Source organism: Salarias fasciatus, chromosome 7 (genome assembly GCF_902148845.1).
Source record: "Salarias fasciatus chromosome 7, fSalaFa1.1, whole genome shotgun sequence".
In the NCBI taxonomy this organism is placed as follows: Eukaryota; Metazoa; Chordata; class Actinopteri; order Blenniiformes; family Blenniidae; genus Salarias; species Salarias fasciatus.
Window position 1 is genome coordinate 32,831,531 of NC_043751.1, and position 21,458 is coordinate 32,852,988.

General features: G+C 53.6%; 1 pseudogene; it reads right to left on the bottom strand.

The window, feature by feature from the left end:
- The window catches only part of LOC115391842 (spondin-1-like), a 69,191-nt pseudogene that overhangs the window by 42,859 nt on the left and 4,874 nt on the right, over positions 1-21,458 (bottom strand).

Genomic DNA, 21,458 nt, shown 5'->3' on the forward strand with positions numbered 1-21,458 from the left:
TGGTGGATCAACCGGCTCCACTCCGCCACGACGCTCTGCTTCCTCCTCACATCCTCACGGAGCGTCTGAGGACTTCCTGTAGTAGTCCTGGTTTACAGCCTGACCTGGAGGGACAGACTCGCTGTGGACGAGACCCTGGACAGCCGAGAAGCAGCTCAGCGTTGTTTTCACGCTGAGCGGACCTGACGCGCCGACATCTGGCCCTTCTCAGACCCCCGGACCACTCATGGACCTGAGTCTTCCCCAGAGCAGCATCCTTGTAGGCTTGCTGCAACAAGCTGAGTGTTTCTGCTGCTGTTTTTCCAGCAAAAAGCAGAATTTAAAGCGGAACAGTTGTTTTTACAATCTGGACCTTATTTCACATTCAAAACAACATTTACTCAGCCGTTTGACTTTCGTGTGATTTGCAGTTGGTTTGGAGATAATTAGATCCTCCCATATCCATATAACGGCAGCGGGCGGGGCGCCGTGTGATGACATCATCACTTCAGAGTTCCCGGAGAGCTGCTCAACGGAGCCGCTTTACAGACAAACATAAGAGAAAAGAGCGTCTGTAACGGCTGCATGTCGGCGCTCTGCCCGCGATACATATACACATAAAGAAAGATCAACAAAATATTCCACCTTTCCAGGTGACAGGTGGAGAACCTTCACCAGGACCAGGTGACAGGTGGAGAACCTTCACCAGGACCAGGTGACAGGTGGAGAACCTTCACCAGGACCAGGTGACAGGTGGAGAACCTTCACCAGGACCAGGTGACAGGTGGAGAACCTTCACCAGGACCAGGTGACAGGTGGAGAAGGAGAACGAATGTCAACAAAAAAACTGAGATGAAAGGTCAACAAGAAGACAGAAGACAGAGAGACAACATCAACAAAAAGACCACGAGAGAACGTCAACAGAGAAAGATGATCCTAACTGACTGACTGATCAAATAAAGCAACCGATACATTAGTCAACAAAGAAACAGTAGTTTCAGCTCTACTTCACACACACACAGACACACACACACACACACACACACACACACACACACACAGAGTCAGTACCTTTCTCACAGAGCCGAACGGTCAGAGAACCTTCCTCCTGGAAATAGACGGTCCTCTTCTGAACGATGCTGGCCCTGCACAGAGACAGCAGTGAGGAGGAGGAGCCGAGAACCCCAGCAGGGGGTCTGAAGACCCCACACCCTGGAGAAGGTCCTGACTCAGAGGGAGCTGAGCCCCCAGCAGGGGGTCTGAAGACCCCACACCCTGGAGAAGGTCCTGACTCAGAGGGAGCTGAGCCCCCAGCAGGGGGTCTGAAGACCCCACACCCTGGAGAAGGTCCTGACTCAGAGGGGGGGGTCTGAAGACCCCACACCCTGGAGAAGGTCCTGACTCAGAGGGAGCTGAGCCCCCAGCAGGGGGTCTGAAGACCCCACACCCTGGAGAAGGTCCTGACTCAGAGGGAGCTGAGCCCCCAGCAGGGGGTCTGAAGACCCCACACCCTGGAGAAGGTCCTGACTCAGAGCTTTAACCTGAAGTACAACCTTTTCATCCAACGTGTCACAATCTGTGACCTGCTGAAAGTCATCAATCTGAGACGTGTTCCGTGACGTCCTGAGTCTTCAGATGTGTCCCTTGAAATCCTGAGACATGTCTTTAGACGTCCTCTGTGTGGATCATTGTCTTTCATTGTGGACGGATGGAAAGTCCTTCAGTGGAACTCCATATTTATGTCAACTGTACCCGTCTGTCCAAACGGTAGCCTGTCTGTCCAGGTCTGTGAAGGTCTGCATTATAGTGTCTGTAGCTTCACTTCTTTTGACTCTTTCCAAAACCTGAACTTGCAACAAACATTTATTTAAACACAAAAGTATTTATCTTCTTGTAAAAAAAAGGTCATCCATCAATCAATCGATCTTTATTTATAGAGCTGAAACAGCTGAAGGGTTCGCAAAGCGCTTTACAGCATTTCAAAAACATAACAAAATAAATCCATCCCTCCCACCCTCAATATGAAATATACAAACACACACTACACATATGTGCACACATACACAAGCACACACACAGGCAGGACACGAGCAGCATCACCGTGGCAACAACACCTCGCTGTCTCCAGGAGCAGCATCACCGTGGCAACAACACCTCGCTGTCTCCAGGAGCAGCATCACCGTGGCAACAACACCTCACCAGCGGGGTGAAACTAACCCCGGTCTGAACCAGACCAGTGGAGACCAGTCCACCGCTGGGGGAGTTCTGCTTCACCGTGAGAGGAAGAGCCGCCATGATCCGGTTCTCCCTGAGGGAGTCTACCGAGTCCTGCTGGAGCCCAGAGGGCGGCGCATGGTGAGGCCCAGGATTCAGCCTGATCCAGACCAGGACCAGGTCCAGGATTCAGCCTGCTCCACACCAGGACCAGGTCCAGGATTCAGCCTGCTCCACACCAGGACCAGGTCCAGCATTCAGCCTGCTCCACACCAGGACCAGGTCCAGCATTCAGCCTGCTCCACACCAGGACCAGGTCCAGGATTCAGCCTGCTCCACACCAGGACCAGGTCCAGCATTCAGCCTGCTCCAGACCAGGACCAGGTCCAGGATTTAGCCTGCTCCACACCAGGACCAGGTCCAGGATTCAGCCTGCTCCACACCAGGACCAGGTCCAGCATTCAGCCTGCTCCAGACCAGGACCAGGTCCAGGATTCAGCCTGCTCCAGACCAGGACCAGGTCCAGCATTCAGCCTGCTCCACACCAGGACCAGGTCCAGGATTCAGCCTGCTCCAGACCAGGACCAGGTCCAGGATTCAGCCTGCTCCACACCAGGACCAGGTCCAGGATTCAGCCTGCTCCACACCAGGACCAGGTCCAGGATTCAGCCTGCTCCACACCAGGACCAGGTCCAGCATTCAGCCTGCTCCACACCAGGACCAGGTCCAGCATTCAGCCTGCTCCACACCAGGACCAGGTCCAGCATTCAGCCTGCTCCAGACCAGGACCAGGTCCAGGATTCAGCCTGCTCCAGACCAGGACCAGGTCCAGGATTCAGCCTGCTCCACACCAGGACCAGGTCCAGCATTCAGCCTGCTCCACACCAGGACCAGGTCCAGTCTCATCCCTTTTTTCAGTCAGAAGTTGCACAATTGGAAACTAATATTTATTCTGTTGCTCTACACATTTTTCTCAGATTCAAATTCACAATCATGAACATGAAGACAGAGGACAGAGGACATGAAGACAGAGGACATGAAGACAGAGGACAGAGGACATGAAGACAGAGGACAGAGGACATGAAGACAGAGGACATGAAGACAGAGGACAAGAGGACAGGTCTTTATAGAAGCTGTGGACAGAGCAGGACTACAGCCCAGCAGCCAAAACTGCTGACAGTACACCGCTGTCCATGGCTTCAAAGGACCAGAGAAGATGACCTGCACACACACACACACACACACACACACACACACACACACACACACACACACACACACACACACACACACACACACACACACACACACACACACCTGCAGACAGGACCCAGTTGTCCATACGTGGACTTCTCTGTACTTGTGACCTTGTGAACTAGTGAACTTGTGACCTTGTGAACTAGTGAACTGACGGACTTGTGAATCGTCACCAGTCGGAGACCAGGTCCTGATCCAATTCACAGTACGCTTCTGACCAAGTACGCAAGAAATTCCGGGAGGTAGATTGGCTCCGCCCACTTTATCCAGTCTGCATCAGAAGCTGACTTCTGTCGACTTGAGAAGCAAAATTACCCAGAATGCATTTCACAAGATACGATGGAGGAGTGAACGCGGGTGAGTAAATGACTCTGGAATATTAGTTTCCGTTTAGCAGACGGAGGGTTTTAGGGAATAGGAGCCGTTCAGAACCTTGATCCGGCTCAGTCTGCACATCAGGCCCATCTGAACATCTGATCTGATGATCGGCAGATCGAGGTGAAGCGGCGATCCAAAGTGACCCGAGACGACCCAGTGGTCCAATGGTGACCCGAGATGACCCAGTGGTCCAATGGTGACCTGAGATGACCCGGCGGACCGAAGTGACCCGAGATGACCCGGCTGACCGAGGTGACCCGAGATGACCCGGCGGACCGAGGTGACCCGAGATGACCCGGCGGACCGAGGTGACCCGAGATGACCCGGCAGACCGAGGTGACCCGAGATGACCCGGCGCTCTGAGACTGGCTGGCTGTGACTCTCTGCTGTGGTTAAACAGGAGATGGGATCATTAGTGTGAATCCAGCAGGGTCTGGATCCAGTTTAATCTGTTCCAGAGTAAATCTAGAAAAGTTCATATTTAAAGCTGTTTAACTGAACTTTAATGTTTGAAGTAGGGCTGTCAAATGACTAAATTTTTTAATCAGATTAATCACAGCTTACAAATTAACTAATCATGATTAATCACAAATAATCGTAAATTTCCAACTATGTCTGAAATATACCTTTTTTTCCTGTATTGCATTAACAAAAAAAAAACGACAGGACATGATTATATATATTTAACACGTGATGTGTTTTTTATTTAAAGGTGCCTTAAGGAGTTTGCACGTTTTATGCGAAACAGCGCCCCCTGCAGGCCTTGGGCGTAATGCAGCTTAGTGAAAAACTCGTCCCTGTAACTCGTGTGCACGGAAGAGGGGAACTGCTTCCTCGCTCGTTTAGTAGCTCTAGAGTGAAATGTCAGTGTCCTCTCCCTGGTGGAGTCTGTGTGGAGCTGCAGTGCTAGAAGCTGGAAGATCCTGCTCAGCTGTTGCTCACTCAGCATCTGGCGGAGTAATGGCGGACAAAATGAAACCTAACCAGCCGGAGCGTGCATTACGTCATTCCTTTCAAATTCCCCCCAAAAAAACTCTGGAGCCGGACCGGCACTGCGACTTTCAAGTGACAGTTTAGCCTGTTAGAGGTTCTGGTGATGAATCTGTCAGGGCTCATTGTACACATCACTAAAAATGTGTAACATATTTATGGTGGAAAATAAGTATTTTTAAAGTTGAAAAACTCCTTAATGCACCTTTAAGGCTCCAAATAAAATAAATATTCATAAAACATGCACACCATAACATAACGTCTGTGTGCAGCGCTCCCTCTGCAGTCCCTCTGAAGTTGGCTTTTAGCAGGAGTTACACTGTCAGGTCTGTAACAAATGTAGTACCACAAGAAAAGTAAAACTAAGAAATACCACACTTTTTTCTTACACAATTAAACAGGGCATTCTTAGCCAGTGTTCCTTTTTGTGTGGAAAACAGAAAACTGCTTCAACATTTTCTTAAACAAGTAGAATCCATGGGGCCAGCGGCTTATCTCCCTCCACATTGCTTTCTTCTTCTGTTTTGATAAATGAGTTGACGCCAGGCCTCCTCTGCCTCCTGTCTGCTGTCTCAGAGCTGAGGCTTCTTCTTCTTCTTCTTTGGTGCTTAAAGCGGAACGGTCGTTTTTACAATCTGGACCTTATTTCACATTCGTCACAACAACATTGACTCACCCGTTTGACTTTCGTGTGATTTGCAGTTGGTTCGGAGATAATTAGCTCCTCCCATATCCATATAAGGCAGTGGGCGGGGCGCCGACGTGCAGCCATGACAGACGCTCTTTTCTCTAATGTTTGTTGTGGGGTGGTAGATACATGTACATTTATTAACTCAGCATCACTGATCGCTGTTGGGAAGTCTGTAAACCGGCTAGATTGAGCAACTCTCCGGGAGCGCTGAAGCGATGATGTCATCACTCTGCGCCGTGGCGCACATTCATTCTGTTTGTTTACATGGAAGAAGCGTCTCTGCTCTGCAGTCAGACCACGGCATCTCCATCGGCTTTTTCAGGCAGTCAGAGTTTATTTTCAGCTGGTTGTAACTTTGGTACAATGGTTCCAGTGTGCATATATCCTGCTGTGAAAGTGAAACGACCAGCTGGACGTCACTGAGCTCACAGGCTCCCACTGCGTGACGGGATTTATTGAAGCTATGGCTAATAGCGCTCAACACGGACCCCAGCATCAAAGTTCCAACTTTACCACGTTTGGATTATCGGGGGTGTAGTGCCCACTTCACATCGGAGGACTTCTTCCCAGTTCAGGAAAGAAATGAAGGCCAGAAGATCCAGAGAAGGAACCTCAAAAAGAATGCCATCCAGCGGCCGCAGGAGGAGGACAGGTCGAGGTAACAAGACGCTAACGATATTCATTTTTTGCTTTACTAATGTCTAGAGTTGGCTAGAGTGTTATAAACTTGTTCCTACTCCTTCTGAGCAACAGCGTACAGAATATTTTACTTTTTATGTACAACTCTTGTCATTGACAGATATACTTGTATCATCCTTGGTTGTTGCTCAAATAAACTAAACAGTAAACATCCCAGCCTCTATGAGACGAAGGCGGGGCTCATAAATAGATTTTTATATTGCTTTATGCTAATATATTATTGTATTGAACCAGACGAACACATTTAAGCTCTGTTAAAAAATTATACATACATTGGAAATGAATGGAAACTCCGGACACCAGCTTTAAAGGGATACTTCAACATTTTGGCAAATTGGCCCATTTAGCGCAATTCCTTAGTCATTTGGAACAGCATACTTACTGTTTTTTGTGAGGGCGAGCTGTTGATTATTCAGAGGTGAGTCGGGGAAGGTTTTCGGGACAGACACAATGGAAGTGGACGGTATTTTTGTTCCCCCTCATCAAACTCATCAAATACACAATCCAACAACCCCAAAACACTTTGGTGGACACGTTATAATCCACACATTCACTACGCTGTGGAACACCAACAAACAATATTGTAGCGTTACGACACTGAAGCTAATACTGGGAACTACTTTTTCTTTTGAAATCACTACGCCCAGACGCCATGTTTAGTAAGTAGTTCCGTTTTAGCGATCTTCGCAGAAACAACTCAATCTGGTAATTTTGCATTAATGTTCCACAGCGTAGTGAATGTGTGGATTATAACGTGTCCACCAAAGTGTTTTGGGGTTGTTGGATTGTGTATTTGATGAGTTTGACGAGGGGGAGGGGATGCGTCAACTTTGAGGCATCAGTGACGCCCGTGAAGCAACGCGTCCGGTGTGAACGCACCATCAAGCTGCTGGCCGAGCTCGCTCGCATCAGGGGCGGCCTTACCACCTCACGTCAGGTGATCGGTTTCCCTCCCAGGCAGATCAGCTGATCTATTGGGTGTGTATTTAAACCGCCCCAGGCTACCTGAGCGTCTGGCCGTCATCTGCACGCTGCTCATGGCGCTGCCTGCTTCGCCTGCTTCGCCTGCTTGCTGTTTGTGCTGTGTCTCACCTTGCTGCTAGTGTGGCGTTGCCTGCTCACCGATCTCGGCCATGTCCTCTGCTTTGCTGCTCGTGCTGCGTGCCTGCGTCCCGCTCGCTGCTCGGCGTGTCGACTCCTGGCCGTGGTGTCGATCCATGGCGGCTCGATCGCTTCCGAGCCTCGTTCTTGGCCGTCCGAGATTTGTTAAGGGCTGCGTTCGAGGGTATCCGGGTTGGTTCCAGTCGGCCGGGACGACGTCGGGTCGTCAGCTGCGGTGTTTGAGTGTTCAACAGGAGCGTGTGGGCCAGCAGACCCTGCTCCTTTGGGTTAAGTTAAATCTCTGTTCTGGCGAGTCTGGCATTACCTCTACCTTTTCTGCCTCGTTCCAGAAAGATGTTCATTCCTGCCGCTCCCAAGTCGTGCCTCTGTGATCATTAGGTCATCGGATCATCGGTAGTTTACTGCATGTTTATTTTCCTAATTGATCAGCCGATCGAGTGTTTGCGCTGGATGGAGTTCACTTCCACATTTTTCCCCTGTCATGTGATCTGCGTGCTTCATGTCCCGTGCCGGCCTTGCTCATCCAAGACGGAATGTTCTGTTCAGGGACTGGCTGGTGCCTCGGCTTTCAGAGGCTTTTTGGTATCAAATCGCGCTCCGATCGGTGCCTCATGAGGCGCTGTGTGGATTATCATAGAGGAGGTTCGCTCCAGCCCGCTGCCTGCAGTTCGGCCGTCCTCTCTCCCCGGGAGGCGTACAGGGAAGAGAGGGGGCGTCTCTCGCGGCTCTGCGACTCCTGCCGGCTCTGCGAATCTGCCGGCTGCTGGGCAGGCGCGAGCCTTCGCACCCACCTCCGTCGGTCCGGGGCCGGCCTCGTCCTGTCCGCTCTGTCATCCAGGCTTCGGTTGGGGGCGTGGGCCCCGGGGTCCCGGCTGGATCAGCTCCGCTCGCCGTCGGATGCCTGTTTTCCGAGTTTCGCTGGTCTGTCCTCTTCGGCTCCGGTTAGGCGCCGGCTTCCCTCCGGCTGCGGGTCCGACTCCAGCACAGGCAGGGGTCATCGCCCTGGCGATCTTCAATGGCATCACCCTCCCGAGAAGGACTCTGGGAGTGCAGTTTGAGTTTCTCCGGCGCTCCATTCTTCCTCCAGCTGCTGCGATCTCTCCCAGCTCGAAGCCAGATTCTCTCAGGTTATGTTATTAATCTTGTTTTAAATCCCGCCGTGCTCAGAGCTCTCTGTCAGTCGTGTTGTGGAATGCGGAGATATGTTAGTTCCGCTTAAGGGCAGTGATCCCCGCTTGTCAAAACTGACTCTGGCCGGATTTAACTTGGTGTTTGGTGTTTCCGTGATTTACTTGTGAGTCTGCCATCCCGCAGAGAGAGCTTGACACGGATCTAGCCTTAATTTCAGATCTGGCCGTGACCTCAGAGGTGCCTGTTTCATGGATACCACAGTCATTTTCGGCTAAAGCGGCTTTTTCATTCCATGCTTCAATCAAGGCAAGATGCTGCTCCTTCTGTAGGTTTCGGAGGGTTTTCATATCCAATGGTTGCTGATGTGTGGCCATAGGGTGGCCACCTGTCTCGTTGGCCGGGACGTCCCGTATTGAGCTAAAGAGCCGCGTCCCGTACGGGTCGTCATTTGTCCCGGCCACACAGGTTAAGGCAGATGCATATATTTTTTTCTCCCTGTGTTCTGAGGCTGTACGGCACAGCATGTAATCGAGGGCCCAGGCTCTAGGGGCGCTAAAACCAGAGCTGTAGCGCTCCAGCAGGGTGAAGAAAAACTCATTCTGAGCTACTCCGTTTGGGTCAGAAGAAGGATACCGACTTCTGTGTACGCTAGCTGGAAGCTGTGAGGTGCCTCTGTTACTGTGCTTCAGTCAGACCATCTGGGCTGCTGCTTGTGAGGCCTGGAGGCTGTTAGCCGCTACTGTGCTTCAATCAGGCCATCTGCTGCTGCCGCCACCGCCGTGGTGCCTGGGAGCTGGAGGACGGAGAATGTGGGCACAAGAGAACTGACTGGAGAACCCGACTGGAGAACCGAAGCAGATTCATCTCAGACATTTGATGCAAGGCCTGAAGCTTCTCTGACCAGACAGCAGCAGGTCGATTTCCCACAGCGTCGTTAATGAAGCTGTATTTTCAGACGGACTCAACAGGACTCTGCTGATCCGCCGCACTTTATCCCTGACTCCACTGATCCCAGTGAAGGTTCCGCTGGTTCTGCTGCACAGCGCTGGTCAGGATCCCTTCAGGAACTCCGTGCTCTGGACGCCCTGCAGTGGAAATGCTGAGCTAATCTCCATCATCTCCAGGAGCTGATCCACCGCTGTGGACAGCTGATCTACCACTGTGGACAGCTGATCTACCACTGTGGACAGCTGATCTACCACTGTGGACAGCTGATCTACCACTGTGGACAGCTGATATACCGCTGTGGACAGCTGATCTACCACTGTGGACAGCTGATCTACCACTGTGGACAGCTGATATACCGCTGTGGACAGCTGATCTACCACTGTGGACAGCTGATATACCGCTGTGGACAGCTGATCTACCATTGTGGACAGCTGACCTGCCGCTGTGGACAGCTGATCTACCACTGTGGACAGCTGATCTACCACTGTGGACAGCTGATCTACCACTGTGGACAGCTGATCTACCACTGTGGACAGCTGATCTACCACTGTGGACAGCTGATATACCGCTGTGGACAGCTGATCTACCACTGTGGACAGCTGATCTACCACTGTGGACAGCTGATATACCGCTGTGGACAGCTGATCTACCACTGTGGACAGCTGATATACCGCTGTGGACAGCTGATCTACCATTGTGGACAGCTGACCTGCCGCTGTGGACAGCTGATCTACCACTGTGGACAGCTGATCTACCACTGTGGACAGCTGATATACCGCTGTGGACAGCTGATCTACCGTTGTGGACAGCTGACCTGCCGCTGTGGACAGCTGATCTACCACTGTGGACAGCTGATCTACCACTGTGGACAGCTGATCTACCGCTGTGGACAGCTGACCTGCCGCTGTGGACAGCTGATCTACCACTGTGGAGAGCTGATCTACCGCTGTGGACAGCTGATCCGCCACTGTGGACAGCTGATCCACCGCTGTGGACAGCTGATCTACCGCTGCGGACAGTTGATCCACCGCTGTGGACAGCTGATATACCGCTGCGGACAGCTGATCCACCGCTGTGGACAGCTGATATACCGCTGTGGACAGCTGATCTACCACTGTGGACAGCTGATCTACCACTGTGGAGAGCTGATCTACCGCTGCGGACAGCTGATCCACCGCTGTGGACAGCTGATATACCGCTGTGGACAGCTGATCCACCGCTGTGGACAGCTGATATACCGCTGTGGACAGCTGATCTACTGCTGTGCTGATCTACCGCTGTGGACAGCTGATCTACCGCTGTAGACAGCTGATCCACCGCTGTGGACAGCTGATCCACCGCTGTGGACAGCTGATCTACCGCTGTGGACAGCTGATCCACCGCTGCGGACAGCTGATCTACCCCTGTGGACAGCTGATCTACCGCTGTGGACAGCTGATCTACCGCTGTGGACAGCTGATCTACCGCTGTGGACAGCTGATCCACCGCTGCGGGCAGCTGATCCACCGCTGTGGACAGCTGATCTACCGCTGTGGACAGCTGATCCACCGCTGCGGACAGCTGATCCACCGCTGCGGACAGCTGATCCACCGCTGCGGACAGCTGATCTACCGCTGCGGACAGCTGATCCACCGCTGCGGACAGCTGATCCACCGCTGCGGACAGCTGATCTACCGCTGCGGACAGCTGATCTACCGCTGCGGACAGCTGATCCACCGCTGCGGACAGCTGATCCACCGCTGCGGACAGCTGATCTACCGCTGCGGACAGCTGATCTACCGCTGGGGACAGCTGATCCACCGCTGCGGACAGCTGATCCACCGCTGCGGACAGCTGATCCACCGCTGCGGACAGCTGATCTACCGCTGCGGACAGCTGATCCACCGCTGCGGACAGCTGATCTACCGCTGCGGACAGCTGATCTACCGCTGCGGACAGCTGATCTACCGCTGCGGACAGCTGATCTACCGCTGCGGACAGCTGATCCACCGCTGCGGACAGCTGATCTACCGCTGTGGACAGCTGATATACCGCTGTGGACAGCTGATCTACTGCTGTGCTGATCTACCGCTGTGGACAGCTGATCTACCGCTGTAGACAGCTGATCCACCGCTGTGGACAGCTGATCCACCGCTGTGGACAGCTGATCCACCGCTGCGGACAGCTGATCCACCGCTGCGGACAGCTGATCTACCGCTGTGGACAGCTGATCTACCGCTGTGGACAGCTGATCTACCGCTGTGGACAGCTGATCTACCCCTGCGGACAGCTGATCTACCGCTGCGGGCAGCTGATCCACCGCTGTGGACAGCTGATCTGCCGCTGCGGACAGCTGATCTACCCCTGTGGACAGCTGATCTACCGCTGCGGACAGCTGATCTACCGCTGCGGACAGCTGATCTACCGCTGTGAACAGCTGATCTACCGCTGTGGACAGCTGATCCACCGCTGCGGACAGCTGATCTACCGCTGTGGACAGCTGATCTACCGCTGTGGACAGCTGATCCACCGCTGCGGGCAGCTGATCTACCGCTGCGGACAGCTGATCCACCGCTGTGGGCAGCTGATCCACCGCTGCGGGCAGCTGATCCACCGCTGTGGACAGCTGATCTACCGCTGTGGACAGCTGATCCACCGCTGCGGACAGCTGATCCACCGCTGCGGACAGCTGATCCACCGCTGCGGACAGCTGATCTACCGCTGCGGACAGCTGATCCACCGCTGCGGACAGCTGATCCACCGCTGCGGACAGCTGATCTACCGCTGCGGACAGCTGATCTACCGCTGCGGACAGCTGATCCACCGCTGCGGACAGCTGATCCACCGCTGCGGACAGCTGATCTACCGCTGCGGACAGCTGATCTACCGCTGGGGACAGCTGATCCACCGCTGCGGACAGCTGATCCACCGCTGCGGACAGCTGATCCACCGCTGCGGACAGCTGATCTACCGCTGCGGACAGCTGATCCACCGCTGCGGACAGCTGATCTACCGCTGCGGACAGCTGATCTACCGCTGCGGACAGCTGATCTACCGCTGCGGACAGCTGATCTACCGCTGCGGACAGCTGATCCACCGCTGCGGACAGCTGATCTACCGCTGCGGACAGCTGATCCACCGCTGTGGACAGCTGATCCACCGCTGCGGACAGCTGATCCACCGCTGCGGACAGCTGATCTACCGCTGCGGACAGCTGATCTACCGCTGCGGACAGCTGATCCACCGCTGCGGACAGCTGATCTACCGCTGTGGACAGCTGATCCACCGCTGTGGACAGCTGATCCACCGCTGCGGACAGCTGATCCACCGCTGCGGACAGCTGATCTACCGCTGCGGACAGCTGATCCACCGCTGCGGACAGCTGATCTACCGCTGTGGACAGCTGATCCACCGCTGTGGACAGCTGATCCACCGCTGTGGACAGCTGATCTACCGCTGTGGACAGCTGATCCACCGCTGTGGACAGCTGATCTACCGCTGTGGACAGCTGATCTACCGCTGTGGACAGCTGATCCACCGCTGTGGACAGCTGATCCGCCGCTGCTTCACTCTGAACCTGACCCGGCAGCAGGACTTGAGGTTCACTGTCAAACGTATCTGGATCAGGTTCCTGTTCACACCAGATATTTGCCGCGGTGCTCCTCACCACGTCCAGACTAACCACAGTCTGAGACAGGGTGTGCACTTCCTGTCTCACACAGGGGGGACGGGGGACGGGACTCACTTCAGAATCACACAGCCGCTCCCAGAGGACGGAGCCGTCCACAACACCTGGATCCTGGTCCGTCTGCGAGGGCTGCTCTCCGTCACTGCCGGGGGACAGTCGGCCATGAACTGTGTGTCCTCCTGGTCAACGATCTAGGACAGAAGGAGACGAGGAAGAATTAATCAATCACAAAGTTTGATTTCCAGACCGACAGTGAGGGGAACAGGGACAGGGACAAGGACACACAAGGACAGGGACAGGGACAAGGACAGGGACAGCGACGGGGAGGTACAGAGGAAAACGGAGTTCAGAGTGAAAGAGTGAACTTTGGAAAAACAGAACGATAGAGAATGAACATCACAGCAAATTGAGGGGAGTTATATTTTCGGTGTAAATGAAATCTTAGGAAAAGCAGAGTTCATTCTACTCTAAACAGAGTCAGATCAGTTCTATTTAACTCCAAGTGTACAAAACGTTGGTGCAAAAACAAAGAGTCAAAGCAAAGTGTTTTCAAATCAAATCTGTCAGTGTGATTGCTCTCCCGGTGGTTTCTTTACACTACCGTCTCGCGGTAACTGGATCACACAACAGTCTCCCGCGGCGGAGGAAGTGGGAGACGCTCCGAGGAATATTTATAAAGCCGGAATCTGGACGCACTGTGGCTTTTACAACCAGGACGGAGGGACAGATAAGAGCCACGCCATTTGTAAAATGTGCTTTGCAAAAGTCAAATACTGCGGAAACACCACCAACCCACATGCATTTGAACAGGATGTCCCCATGCAGGACACCCTGAGGGCCCTGGACAGTGTGAGGGACAGGCTGCGTCCCCCCAGGTGTGAGAAGGAGCGTTGCCTCCTCAGCAGGTCCTTCCTCCCTGCTGCTGTCAGACTCTACAGCCAGCACTGCTCCAACCAGTCCAAACACCACACACTGTTCTAAATGACACTCCTGTGTGTTTGTCTTTTCATGTCTCTCACATGTTTCTATAATATTGTACACATGTCTGTCCTATATGTATATTTAAATATGTAACTCATATCTGTTATTAATATTATAGTTTACATATGTGTTCTGTCTTAAATGTATATTTAATTTATATTTGATTTATATCTGTTAGTGTATATCTGTTATTTCTTTATATCTGTCTGAAACTTACATTTAAACTATATTTAAATTATGTCATTTAGTTTGTATCTGTTATTTAATTATATTGATCCTAAATTTATAGTTAATTTTTCTGTGTATGGTTGGACCTTGTAAATTCTCCTCTTTTGCATTTCTTTTCTGTTTCTATTTCTTTTCTCTGTGCTGCTTAACATTGCAATTTCCCCCTGTGGGACAAATAAAGGAATTTCAATTCAATTCAGTTCAGGGTTTTACAATGATGGCACTTTATTTTTTCAAAACATGTTACATTATTGAAGGTTTATGTAGCCTTTATTTTTATTTACTGTTTAAATGAAAAAGTAGCCTGCAACTTGTTTGCTGTTAAATATAGCTGCTTGGGTGCTTCTGTTGCATTTGGTAAAATAAATGTGTGTTTAATGCAAGATTTCTCATGAAGTACTACTAGTTTACAAATTAGTTGTTCCAAAAGTATCGCAATAATCGTCATGAATATCGGGATATATCGGGATATATCGAATCGTGACCCATGAATCGTGATACGAATCGTATCGCCAGATACTAGGCGATACACACCACTAATATATATACTGTATATATATACAGTGAAGTGGCACATCAGCACATTGTTAACAGTAAAAATCAAAACATCAAACTAGTCAAAAGCCAAACAGTACAAATGTGTCTTCAGACGAGACTTAAAAACAGGAAGCGACTCAGACTGTCTAATGTCCAGAGGCAGATCATTCCACAGTCTGGGACCAGCCACAGAAAAGGCTCGGTCTCCTCTCACTTTGCACTTTGACAAGCAGAAGCTGATGTGTGGAGCTCAGAGAGCGTGGAGGGGAGTACCTCACCAAGAGTACCTCACAGGTAACGAGGGGCCAGGCCATTTAGCCATTTAAAGACAAATAAAAGAACTTTAAAACAAATCCGATATTGGACAGGGAGCCAGTGAAGGGAAGACAAAATTGGAGAAACGTGGTCGTACTTTCTAGATGGGGTTGAAAGAGGCGCTGCAGCGTTCTGAACCAGCTGCAGCCGTGCGAGCGAGGCCTGGCTGATCCACAGTACCGGGCGTTACAACAGTCGAGCCGTGTGGCGACAAATGCAAGAATGAACACCTCAAAATGATGCCTTGAAAGTGAAGACCTTATTTTAGCGAGCTGTCTCAAATGGAAAAAACTCGATTTCAGCATCACCTTTACGAAGCACCGCAGACCAGGCACAGGACAACCAGCCCCCCCGAGGACCGCCGCCTCACAGCTCCACCTGACGGAGGAAGGCTGTCCTCCCTCAGGGTGGAGGCGGTCCAGCTCACGTCTCACTGCCAGGCACTGGTTCATTTTTATCTATCAATCTATTATTGGACCCCCGCCCCCCAATCAGAACCAGTCCCATCACAGCCTCCATCACGGTCTCCACTGTCCTCACTGGACGAGGATCAGCGGGTGGAGGAGGATCAGCAGGTGGAGGAGGATCAGCGGGTGGACGAGGATCAGCGGGTGGAGGAGGATCAGCGGGTGGACGAGGATCAGCAGGTGGACGAGGATCAGCGGGTGGAGGAGGATCAGCGGGTGGACGAGGATCAGCGGGTGGAGGAGGATCAGCGGGTGGAGGAGGATCAGCGGGTGGACGAGGATCAGCGGGTGGACGAGGATCAGCGGGTGGAGGAGGATCAGCGGGTGGAGGAGGATCAGCAGGTGGACGAGGATCAGCGGGTGGAGGAGGATCAGCGGGTGGACGAGGATCAGCGGGTGGAGGAGGATCAGCGGGTGGAGGAGGATCAGCAGGTGGACGAGGATCAGCGGGTGGAGGAGGATCAGCGGGTGGACGAGGATCAGCGGGTGGAGGAGGATCAGCGGGTGGACGAGGATCAGCGGGTGGAGGAGGATCAGCGGGTGGAGGAGGATCAGCGGGTGGACGAGGATCAGCAGGTGGACGAGGATCAGCAGGTGGACGAGGATCAGCGGGTGGAGGAGGATCAGCGGGTGGACGAGGATCAGCGGGTGGAGGATCAGTGGGTGGAGGCACGAGGCAGAGTCTGGCATTTGCTCTGCTGGCTCCTCAACACGACCGATTCCTGCCTTCAGAATAAAAGACTTCCTGTGTTCAGCCTGAAACTCGGAGACAGACTGGAACTGATAATGTGGAACCTTTGATCTTCTTTTTCCAAAACGCCCTGATATATCCGAGTACTTCATCTACCAACACGCCCACCTCCACCTCCAGGTGTTGTTCTGAAACATGTCAACTGGAGACTGTCCAGACAGAGGGGGACCACAGCCTCCTCGTCCTCGTCCTCGTCCTCGTCCTGTCTGCAGGCTCTGAGCATGTCGAGCTGACGGTTTGTTTATCTCAGCCAACCTCAGAGACAAGAAGATGTAATCTGGTCTCCGTCTTGTCCAAACAGGCCGTCTGTCTCGCCGCCGGCCTCAGCAATGCCAGGAGCGCTGGGAAAAGCACACAGTGTGTCCATTCAGCCGGCTGTCTGACGGCGTCCTCTGTGAGGGCGGACACGTCCAGACAGAAGTCCGGTCGTGCTGGGACGGGGACGAGAGCAGAAAACCTGCTGAAGGACAACAGCGGCAGGATCAGCTGAGGCGGCACATTCCAGGAGAGCCGCCAGAACCGGCGAGTCTCAGCAAGCGAGCAGAGAAAACACCGCCAGCCTCGTCTGGAGCCCGTTCCGCCTCACAACAGCCGCCAGACAATGGAGACGTGGAAGACGAACCCTCAGCAGGAGGACGCCACTTTCTGTCCACAGTCTGACTATCAAGAGCAGCAGAGCAGCTGCAGCTGATGGAGACGAACTCTGTCCTGCTGCGTCTTCCACCAGCATGCTGCACAGCTGGAAGACACTGGTCCCTGACGAAGGGGACAATCTCCCGCTCTGCCAGAGACGCTGCAGAGACGCTGCAGAGCTGCTGTCTCTCCTCGCCAGCCACTCCCAGATGAACGCCGCTCCGGGCTCGAGGCCTCAGCGGTTGTCCTACCAGCTTCCGTCTGTGCCGTCTCGGCCTCGATCGCTGTCCCAGAGTCCCACGAGACACAGTCTCCCGACGGAGACTTCACGGACCATCCAGTTTCTCGGGATCCTGCCGGAGCTCCAGGTCTCCGAGAGTCTCCGAGCGGGAGCCAGACCTCCAGGTGTCTGCACCACAGAGACATCCAGCCACTGTCCTGGGTGGAAACTCATCTTCTCAGGAAGAACTCACGGGGATTTTTCAGCAGTGACTTCTGACGATGCTGAAAACAACATGGCGTCACCGTGATCCGTCCTGAACACTGGAATCCATTAACAGCTCATTTCCAGAGGTTTCAATCACTGTGACAGACATGGACGTCTGGAAGACAGCTGAGACAAAGAAGAGGAAGCCTTCCCAGCCACCCTGCTTTCTGGAAGATGGTGTGGAGGTGGAGGAGGAGGTGGAGGACTACAGGTACCTGGACGTCAAATTCAACAGCAGACGGGACTGGAAATCCAACACGAGGCTGTGAGCAGGGAGGGGAGGAGCCAGACTCCACTTCCTGATGGAGCCGAGGTCCTTCAACATGTGCAGCCAGATGTTGGAGATGTTCTACCAGTCTGGGGGGCCGAGTTCTCCAGTGTTCTGCAGTGTCCTCTTCTTCGCTGTGGTTCTCTGGGGGAGCAGCACTGGAGCCGGCGATTCCAACAGACTCAATAAACTGATCAGGAAAGCTGCTCTGTGATTGGCTGCAGACTGACCACTGTGAAGGCTGGAGAGGACACTGAACACACTGCTGTCCATCATGGAGAGCCCCACCACCCTCTCCACCCCACAGCTCCACCCTCTCCACCCCACAGCTCCACCCTCTCTACTCCACAGCTCCACCCTCTCCACCCCACAGCTCCACCCTCTCCACCCCACAGCTCCACCCTCTCCACCCCACAGCTCCACCCTCTCCACCACACATCTCCACCCCACAGCTCCACCACACAGCTCCACCCTCTCCACCCCACAGCTCCACCCTCTCCGCCACACAGCTCCACCCTCTCCACCACACATCTCCACCACACAGCTCCACCCTCTCTACTCCACAGCTCCACCCTCTCCACCACACAGCTCCACCCTCTCCACCACACAGCTCCACCCTCTCCACCACACAGCTCCACCCTCTCCACCACACAGCTCCACCCTCTCCACCACACAGCTCCACCACACAGCTCCACCCTCTCCACCACACAGCTCCACCCTCTCCACCACACATCTCCACCACACAGCTCCACCCTCTCCACCACACAGCTCCACCCTCTCCACCCCACTCTGGACAGACAGTGGACCTCCTTCTCCAACAGACTGCTGTAGCTCCTCTGTCTCCAGGACAGACACAGGAAGTCCTTCCTGCCTCAGGCGTCATTGTCTCCAGGACAGACATTCTCCGGACGTCACTGTTCTGATCTTTGACTTTGAGTTGTTCATCGTTGGAAAGGTGCTGTCTGATGGAGAAGCAGCAACTCCCTGAAGAAATGATCCGACACGTAAAGGAACAAGTCAACACCTGAGCTCCTGCTGGACTCTCGTCTGTCGCTCGCTCCACGTTCAGCTTCAGTCCAGCGAAGCTCTGAGGAGAACAGCTGATTCCAGCGTTGCTCTGGACGCTCCATCTCATCATCACCTTCATGTCATATAGCAGGGGTCCTCAAATACAAATCTTGAAGGTCCACATTTGTTTTTATATACAAGCATGGGTCCGGACTTCAGTGCCCTGTGGGAGCGGGGGGGGAGGGCGAGCGATACCGAGGGATGCCGGGCAGTGCCCGGCAGAGGGCGCCGCAGAGCAGCGATTACACCATGCGCAGAGCGGCGCGGCGCAGAACGGTGCTCACACGGAACGTTTAAAGAAAGATTTTTTTTCTTTTTTTTTTTTTTTCCATACATTTGCTCTGGGTCCGCAGCGAGGTGTGCCGCGGTCCGGTCATGGACCACGGTCCGCTAATTGAGGAACCCGGTCATATAGCTTTATGGTGCAGCTTGCATGGATGGACCATGGGAAAATATTTAACTGCGACGAAAAGAAAGACGGAGAGAGAGAAAGAGAAAGAGAGAGAGAGAGAGACGGACATGATGAGACGAACAACAGTCATCCGAAGGCCAAGATGAGGAAATAAGACGAGGCGTACGTGGGCCTGGCTTCACCTCACCGCAGTGGGAAGACGGGGACAGACCGGTGTGTTGACTGTGTCTTGAAATGTTGTCAGCAGACAACATGAATAAATTAAGACGTCACTTGAAAACATCACACCCCAACATCGCCGATCCCTCCTGAGTGTTTTCACTGCTCAGAATCCTCCGGCCATGGGAAAGCCACTCCAGAAAACCACCAGCAACGTTCGACCGAACTGCTCAGAACCAGGCCGCAGCGCAGCAGAGGAGCCGCTGCTGCCTGCAGAACCAGACCCCGAGTCTGCTGCAACGGTCCAAACCCCCGTCCGTCCACTGACGCTGCAGCCAGACGAGGACAGGACACAGGACAGTCTTCAGCAACAAAGAGACGCTGTCCTGACAATCCGAAGAAGCAAAGACTGTTTGAAAGACTTAACGTTTTGGCATGAGACACTCCCCGTGTGCAGCATGTCCAACATGTCCAACATGTCCAATATGTCCCAGACGGCAAGACGGAGCCACAGCTGAAGAGAACGGCCTGCAGCGGAACAACTGCAGGGACGGAGCTCACAACACGGCAGGGACGAGAAGACGACTGTGGGCTGTCATCTAAAGAACCATGGGGTCAAAAAACTTCAGGTTCTCCATGTTCTCCAGAGAACCGTGGCATCAGGACTCAACCTGTTGGTGTTGTGTTAAAGTTTCCTGATCCAAAGTGTTTCCTGCTTCCTACCAAAATAAAAGCTTGTGTTGTGTTCTCCAGGACGTTCTTCTCTGGTGGTTCTAATAGTCCTGATCGCCTTCTGCTCTTCATTTGGATAAAATGTGGTGTTTCTCAGTGTTCTGCCTGCTGCTCTGATGGAACAGAAACATATTGGTTGGAAAGGAAGAAAGTCCTGAACCATCCAGTGCCTGCAGGGATCTGGCAGGGATCTGCCAGGGATCTGGCAGTATTGGTCACCATGCCATTCAGCGATTCCAAGGATCAGTATCATCGATGATGGAATCCTTTAAAAAGACCTTGTCTGAAAACAGTTCCCAGCATGGCTGGCTCAGGGACACAGCTCCACCTGGTTCCAGCTGTGGGTCCAGGAGGACCAGGTCCTGGACTCCACACTGAGACGGAGGTTCAGGGAGGGGATATAAATGGTATAAACCGTATGTGATATAAATTTGGCTCACGGTAGGGATGTTGGTCACACCGCCCAACCGCGATAGCACATTACGTCCTGTAGGTGGCAGTAATGCAGCCGTTTAGAAGCCCGGTTCCCTGAAGAAGAAGTTCACAACGACAGCGATGGCGGCGAGCGGAGAACAGACAGAAGAAGAGCTCGCTGTAGGAGACAATGAGGTGAAGGGGCACTGTGTGTTCAAGTGTGTGTGTGTGTGTGTGTGTGTGTGTGTGTGTGTGTGTTGCGGAGGTGGGGTTGGACTTAGAATGTGCATGTGAGAATGGCTGGAACAGAGCGGATGACCCGGTCTCACACTCTCAGCGGCTGTAGGGCTTGGTAAGGGACAGCCGCAGCACTCCTGAAAAGACAGCACCGGGGTCCCAGAGCACCAGGGTCCCAGGGTACCAGGGTCCCGGGGTACCAGGGTCCCAGAGCACCAGGGTCCCAGGGTTCCGGGGCACCAGGGTCCCAGAGCACCAGGGTCCCGGGGTACCAGGGTTCCGGGGCACCAGGGTCCCAGAGCACCAGGGTCCCAGAGCACCAGGGTCCCGAGGTACCAGGGTTCCGGGGCACCAGGGTCCCAGGGTTCCGGGGCACCAGGGTCCCAGGGTTCCGGGGCACCAGGGTCCCAGGGTTCCGGAGCACCAGGGTCCCAGAGCACCAGGGTCCCAGAGCACCAGGGTCCCGGGGTACCAGGGTTCCAGGGCACCAGGGTCCCAGAGCACCAGGGTCCCGGGGTACCAGGGTTCCGGGGCACCAGGGTCCCAGAGCACCAGGGTCCCAGAGCACCAGGGTCCCAGAGCACCAGGGTCCCGAGGTACCAGGGTTCCGGGGCACCAGGGTCCCAGGGTTCCGGGGCACCAGGGTCCCAGAGCACCAGGGTCCCGGGGTACCAGGGTCCCGGGGTACCAGGG